Source organism: Eumetopias jubatus, unplaced genomic scaffold (genome assembly GCF_037043125.1).
Source record: "Eumetopias jubatus isolate StellerSeaLion01/CBP00866 unplaced genomic scaffold, mEumJub1_p1.0 scaffold_7, whole genome shotgun sequence".
NCBI classification, from domain to species: domain Eukaryota; kingdom Metazoa; phylum Chordata; class Mammalia; order Carnivora; family Otariidae; genus Eumetopias; species Eumetopias jubatus.
Window position 1 is genome coordinate 116,989,919 of NW_028274813.1, and position 7,734 is coordinate 116,997,652.

General features: G+C 50.2%; 1 pseudogene; it reads right to left on the reverse strand.

Annotated features, from left to right (window-relative positions):
• The window catches only part of LOC148163972 (acrosin-like), a 240,030-nt pseudogene extending 232,793 nt beyond the window's left edge, over positions 1-7,237 (reverse strand).
• Positions 7,238-7,734: the final 497 nt, after the last annotated feature.

The window sequence follows — 7,734 nt, forward strand, 5'->3', positions numbered from 1 at the left end:
TCTTTTTCTAAATAAACTTTTATTTCAGAATTTTAGATTTACAGTAAAGTTGCAAAGTTGTACAGAGTTCCCACATGCCCTTCACCCAGTTTCAACTGTGTTGAAACAGTTGATAGGTTCCCCTGGGTTCGACAGTTGATAGGTTCCCCTGTCGTTAAATCTTATATTACCAAGGTATGTATGTCAAAATTAATAAATCAACATTTGTACATTATTATTAGCTAAACTCCAGAGTTTATTAATATTTTTCCAGTTTTTCCATGATAGTCATTTTCCTGTTCCAAGGTCTGATCCAGGGTACCACATTCTTTCTATGTTTCAAGTCTCATTAATCTCTTGTGGTCTGTGATAGTTGCTCAGTGTTCCTTTGCCTTTATATGGCCTTGACAGTTTTGAGGAATACTGATTAGATGTGTTGTAGAATGTCGCTTAATATGAATTGTTTTATGGTTTTCTCATGGTTATTGAGATTATGAGTTTTTCAAAGAATTCCATGGAGATGAAGTACCCTTCTCCTCACTCCTATGGGGGAGTCCATGGCGTACACATGACATCAGGGATGAAACTAAACCTTGGCCCCTTGGGCAGGGTAGTGTTTTCCAGGTTTATTCACAGTTCCCTCTCCATCCTTTATTCTTTGAAATTGAATTGCTCTGTCTAGCGCACACTAGGGGGTGGTGTTGATGAAGTGTCAGCTCCTGCGAGGTGTAGTATCTACATATACTACTTAGAATTCTTCTGGGGCGCCTGGGTGGTGCAGTTGGTTGGGCATCCGACTCTTGGTATGGGCTCAGTTCGTGATCTCAGGGTCGTGGATTCGGGCACCTCGTCAGGCTCTGTGCTCAGAGGGGAGTCTGCCTGAGGATTCTCTCCCTCTGCCCCTCCCACTTGTGCTCTCTCTCTCTAAAATAAATAGATAAATCTTAAAAAAATTATAATTCTTCTGTAGGGAGTATTTGCCTCTTTCCAACTATTTATTATTTTTGCAGTATAGACTCACATATATTTGATACTTTGGATGATATTCCAATACTGTATTATTTAATTTGTTGTTTACATTGTTCTACCTTTGGCCATTGGGAGTGCTTTCACATGGCTACTGTGTCTGTTTCATGTGACCCTATCATTTTTTTAAATATATCTTTACTTTCATATTATAAAATGCTCCAGGCTTGTATTTTCCCTAACTCAGTCCTGCATTTCTCTAAGATGACCTAGTTCCTTTCATTGGAGAATGTTAATTGGAAACCAAGATCTAGACAAAAGGCATGCTTGTTGCTCCTGAGATGTCATTGCTTTTAGGCCCCCTGAGGTAGATAAGACAAAACCAGGCAATGCAGGCATGTATCCTAACCCACGTGGACATGCATGCCTGTACTGATTCTGTATCTATCCATTTGCGTATATATTAAACAGGAGTTCATACTGCTGTTTCCAACTCATATCCAGTACCACAGGGTTCATTTTATCCTTCACTTCTTGCTTATACTGAATAATTTTTGAATGTTTAACTCTTTTCTTTTTTAAGATTTTATTGACTGATTTGACAGAGAGAGCACAAGCAGGGGAAGGGGAAGAGGGAGAAGCAGGCTCCCCATTGAGCAGGGAGTCCCACGTGGGGCTCCATTCCAGGACCCTGGGATCATGACTTGAGGCAGATGCTTAACTGACTGAGCCACCCAGGCGCCCCAATTTTTGAATGTTTAATAAACATTACATTCCTGGAATAAACTCCACTATTATTATAGTGTATTACCCTTTTCATATCTTACTGGATTTCATTTGCTAAAATTAAAAATAAACCGGTGCGTTTATGTTCATGAAGAATATTGGTCTGTAGTTTCATTTTCCTGCAACATCTTTGTGTTAGTCTCACTATCAGGATAATGCTGGCTACATAAAATTAATTGGGAAGTGTGTTCCATGTTTAAGCTATTGGGAAGACTTAGTGTAAAATTCATATTATTTCTTCCTTGCATGGTAGACTTTGCCAGTAAAGCTATCTGGACCTTGATTTCACTTTGTGGAAGGGCATGTACATGGGCAGGAGACTCCAGGGCGCTTAGTTCAGGCACAGCCACCCCCAGCTTGTGACTCCCACGACCACATAGGTGTTTGCCATGTTGTCTCTGCACATGAGAGGCCCGCTGCTGTCCCCCTGCCCAGAAGGACACAGAAGTCACTCTCTGTCTGAGCCACATTTCCCCTGCCCAGAAGGGCCATAGGCTCTGGAAGGACAGTTTCTTCAGTCACATGGCTTCTTGCTGTCATGAACACAAGTGGTGGTGGTAAACCTTGAGTTGGTATCAACAGCTTCAGGTGGATGTGAGAAGGGGATGAATTGTCATGGGTCTTCTTGCAGTGAGGAGGGAAGATCAGCGATCCATGAGTCCACGTATGAGGCTTTATGCATGCATGGGCATGTGTGTACAAGTGGATTTGAAGGTTTTGTATTCTCGTGAGGAGAGGTAAGCATTCTCTTCCAGGGTGGTGTTCGGGTGGTATGATCTCTGTGTCACGGTGGGATAAAGCGCTCTGTGTGGTGGTGACTGGTTCTTTGTAGGGGCCCCAGGTATCACCTCCCATCCTCACTGCTACAAGATGAGACCAGGGAAAGGGTCACTGAAGCAGGGCGCTGGAGTGAGTGGAGTTCAGGGATTCACAAAAGATGTGTTGACAGGGAAAGGGGCGCCTGGAGGGAAGATACCTGGCAGGTGTCGATCTTGCCTTCAGGGTACCCTGCACACACATTGGTTGAACAAATGCGCCCATTGTACCACTGGGTGGAGTTACAAAGTCGAGGTCGATGAGGTTCACACGGGCCTCCTGCAGTGTAGGTGCGATCCTGTAGGCTACAGCCAGGCGGCTCGGTGGTCAGCGATCACAGAAGACATGTTTTGGGAAAGACCTGCCTCCTCCCTCCACGGAACCCCCATCATCCTGAAATGCTCTACTTCAACCTAAAATCCATGAAGGACAATGCCCCTGGCCTCTCCTCAGACACTTGTGAAGGATGTGGGGTGTTGGAGGCATATGCAGGTGAAGAGAATGGGCAGTGCATGGAGGATGAGCAGATGTGGCTGCAGGAATGTGTGTTGATGCCAGATGATTATTCACAGCTACAGCCAGGATGTGTCACCTCATTTACACCCCACAGTGACCCCCTGTGTTAAGCGCTGTGACTGACCTTGCCTCCAATCAAGAGCTTGGAGCACCACATGCCCAAACATGCTGGTAGGGATGTGGTGTGGCTTGGATTCAGACCAAGGTTTTCCTCTCTACACTCAAATCCAGGACACACATTTCATTTCCCGACAGTACGGCTCTAAGTCCCCCTCATTGCTTCTTATCCCCCGTTAAACACGTCAGCGCAGTTCTGGACAGGATCTGCTGGGGCTGGGCAGATGAGTCCCTCCCCGCATGCCTCCCATCCGTTTTGAAGTTACAGAGAAGGAGGAGCTGCAGGATGGCCTCCACACACACAGATCTGTCAGGGGCATGGGTGGTTGGAATAACCGGAAGGCAGGTCAGAACATCCTGTACAGCCCCAGAGGCTCCATCATGACCTTTGGGTTAAGAAAGGCCCAGCCCGGGCTATGATTCCATCAGCCAACCTCACACCTGGCTATAGGGGCAGCTATCCCCTCTTCATCAAGTGGCCTCCCCCCACCACGGCCGCACCCACAGCCCAGCCACAGCCTGGTGGGTGGGTCTGAAATCGCCTGCATCCGGGTGGAGAGGTGGCGGATTACACTTGGAACATGGCAGTGTAGGCCAAGTGGGAAGCCAGAACCAAGTGGAGCAAATGGATGGAGCTAGGCACACAGCATTCAGACTGTGTTTGTGTGTCTTGGACTGCGTCTCCAGGCCCTTCAGGTCAACTTTGAACACCACCCAAGCAAGCTTAGTTTTGTCCTTGCACTGTTCCCAAGGCAGGGGTGACATGGAAATGACCACCACAAGAAGCCTGGTCGCTTATGGTATAATTTTAGATCTATGGAAGAGCCAGATGACCTGGAAGAGAACAGGGTTTTCTCAATCCCAACACCTTGGCTTTAAATGCTGAAAAGTCCACAAGAACTTGAAATTCAATAGAAAAGGAGGACTACCCCAGAAACATATGGCCTCAAGGAGGAGGTAGAAAAAGGAAGGTCTGCAAGAATGTCACAGAAATTTGGAGGCTGGGGATTTCTTTAAGACGTGGTCTTACCAGTGGGGTTGGATTCACCAGAAGATGGTAGAAATCCCACTAAGTTGAGGAGGATTCTAGAAAAAAAGAGGCCTGTGTGATGTCCAGGGTGTAGCTGGGAGCCTATAATCCTTTTGAGAAATAGGACAGCAAAGGTGGTGGCAGGGGTGGTTTGTAGATGGGAACCCTGAGATCAGCCCCCCCGCAGGGACTCCAAGAACCCTGGGACACTGCACACATGTTTGGGTGGGTGGGCAGAGCAGGGTAGGCTGGGAGGTTGGGAGAAGAATGCTCTAGAGGCCTCAGCAGAGTTATGGACATCAATAGGCAGACAGAGGTTGAAACCCCAGGTCAGGGAGGGAAGGGCCAGCAGAGGCCAGAGAAAACGGGGGTGCCCGGGAGGAGAAGCAACCCAATCAGAGAAGGGGGGCAGCCTTGAGAGAGGGAAGAAGAGTTACAGGAAGCATACTGAAACTACCAGGGTTTTGTCAGCAGAAAATGCTGAGTTTTGAACCCCAAATGACTGAAGTGCCTTGAATTAGGAGCCCTCAGTTTTCCATTATCAAGGGACAGAAGAGCTTTCAGTCTCTCTTCTCATCCCCAATGTGACTGGGTATAAAGTTCATGTGGTCACCTGTGGAAAGCTGAAAGGCCTAACCTACTCGTCAAAACCTTGCTGCCCACTGCTGGCCTGCCAAGAACCCTGTCCCCTCTCTGCAGAGAATACGAAGTCACTTGGATGGGGAGGGTGGATTCTCGCATTGTTTCCAGTGAGGGTGGGGAGCAGAGGTTCACTGAGGTCTAGAGGGCTGGGCTCTGGGGTCTCAGAGCTCAGAGACCACGTGACATGGCCCTTGCACTCGCAGATGGGGAAATGGATGTCCAGAGAGGAGAGGAGTTGGCCCGCCACCACAAAACCCCATCTCGAGCTCTTCTCCAAGTGCCATGTCAAGGGACAGTCCCCCATTTCCAGAAGTTAGCAACTGGGGTTCCAGGCCCCAGATAGAGCCACAGCCCATACCCCATTCAAAAAATGCCCAGGTTCTCCTGGGGCTGCATGCACCCTTCCACCCAGCGACCACACGAGCCATCAGTGGTGAGGTTGTGGACAGGGGACTCGGCTGCCAGTTTCTCCTGATCTAAAATGGGACAGTATCCCGCATTCTGGTGGACATCACCACTAGGCACCACATATGGCCCTGCCCTTCAGAGACCACTGAGGGAATGACCAGCAGTGCCCCTACCCCTGTGAGAGCCCCTCCCGTACTCACCTTTCTCTTTCAAGAATCCCCAGCCAGCCACCCAGCAGGCCTGGGGAACTCCAGGTGGGCCTGCCCTAAATTGGGTCAGGCAGCCCGTTCCGATGAATTGCCCACAGGGAACGGGAGGGGTGATCTTCATGAGAGCGATGTCATTTTGCTATAAACTGGGGATGTATTTCTCATGAATGATGATTTTCTCGACATCTCTCTCCTGTTGAGGTGGCTTCGCTGCCTTATCGTTCCCATACGTAAATTCCCTTGCTCCAAAAATCAGTCTCCAGTCATATACATTTCTGTGGTCACAGAGGCAAGCCAGGTCATCCTCAGAAAGGACGGGCTCGACAGAAACCTCTGGTGATCATGATCCTCAGAGCCCTCCCTCAGCAAGGGCCTGGGCCCACCCACTCTCGGTCTGGTTGCCACAAAGCCCAGAGCCCCAGGGAGACTGCGCACAGAGAGCCCTGGAGAATGTCCATTTCTGGGAAGAGCCTTTCTGAAGACCTCCCTCCACGCGCTCCCACATGTAATTATTGGAGAATAAGCTGTGGGCAGCCGTAAGCAGCCAATGGGAGTTCAGCAAGGTGCCTCTGCACGCATAGTACCTTCGGTTATTATGGGACATGAATACCTGGAGGCTGACCATCCAGGGACAGGCCCCGATTTTGCATCCTGCCCTCCGGCGATATGGCCACTTCCCGGTGGGTTCTGCCTGAACCATAACCCACAGGGGGTACTGGGGATAGACCAGGGGCACAGTTCAAACCAAGAAGAGGTACAGCCTGTCCTCGCACCTGCACGATGGGGAAACAGGGCTAGAGGGCTGAGCAAAGTGGGGCAATCGGGAGTGTGGAGGGTCCGAGGGGGAGCTGCTGAGGAGGGGCGCTGTCAGGGCGGTAGGGAAGCAGGAAGCTGCAGGCTTCAGGAACTGGTTTTGAGGAGTATGGGTTCTGGGGTCTTGTGGGTGTAGCCCCAAGGCGAAGTAAGAAGGCGCCAAAGGAAGCAGGACCGATGATAAGGGCCCTAGAAATAGGGGAGATCCCAAGGCAGAGGGGGAGGCTAGAGGTGGAGAGAGAGAGGTGTAATGGCTTGAGGTCTTTAGAGCCAATTTTGGGCGGGAGACTAAGAAAAGAGCCACAGGGGTCTTGGGGCTGCAGTGTGGGGTTAAATGGTGGCAGGACGAGGGAGAGTAGCCAAGGCAGGTCCAGTGATCCCAGGTGTGGGGAACAGCGGGGGCCAGGGGTGGAAGTTCTGGGAACTGGGGAGAGGCAACAAGAGTTTGGGGGTCCCTTGGGTGCTGTCACAATCTAAGGTGGAGGCGGGACCTTAGAAGAATGCCATGAAAATACCCTGGGGTCTTTGGGGTCAGCCAAAGGTGGGGCACCTCAGTATCTGTGGGAAGAAAGGGGTTTCTAAAAATTGGGACTTGATGTGCAAGAGGCAGTGAGGTCAGTCTCTAGGTGATGGAAGGACCCCAACGTCTGTGCTACAGGAGGCATAAGAGCCCAGAGGTCAGCCCTGGTGTATCTCGGCTGATGAAGCTGGGAGCAAGGATGGTCTGAGTTGGGGATGTGGGTCACACCCGTGAGACCCCGGGGACTACTAAGGCCCAAGCTTGGCCTCCTGCCTAGCCCTGGACAGAGGGCGTCTGGGTGGGGCTTGCTATTCAGAAGACATTCTTTCCACCCCCCGGAGGTGTCCCTGACACTTACTCACACGTGGCGTTATCTTTGGCAACCACAGACACTGCCAAGGCCAGCAGAATGGCAGTTGGCAGCATCTCTATCATACTCCTGCCCCAGCCCGGCCTGGAAGCCCAGTGACCTCACAAAGCTCTGTGACCTCCGGACCAATCAGCATGGCTACATCCCCCCAAACCCCCCAATAGTCAGGCCAGGCAGGAGCCCATTAGCTTAACCGGTTCAGGCCGAAACAAGATGCCAGCTTTCTGTACAGGCTCCTCTGCAATCCTCGGGTGATGGGGGCTCATGTGCAGGCCCTCCCTCTGTCCTAAGGCCTGGATCTGCATTCCCAGTTACCCTTTGAAGGTTCAGTATCATCTGAGGATCCAGTTTTGTTCAGTGTCAGGGTCTGCCCCTCATGCAAGCTGCAACCACAGTTCCTGTTCCAAATCATGTGTTGAGGGGCAGTTCTGTCCCTCTGTGTCAAGATGATGCAAATTGTCAATGGTCACAGGGTGTCTGGCTCACCAGATTAATCGATCATTACCACTGTGTAGGGCAAATTGTCTTTCCCTTTTCCAAGTACATATTATCAGCACACTTT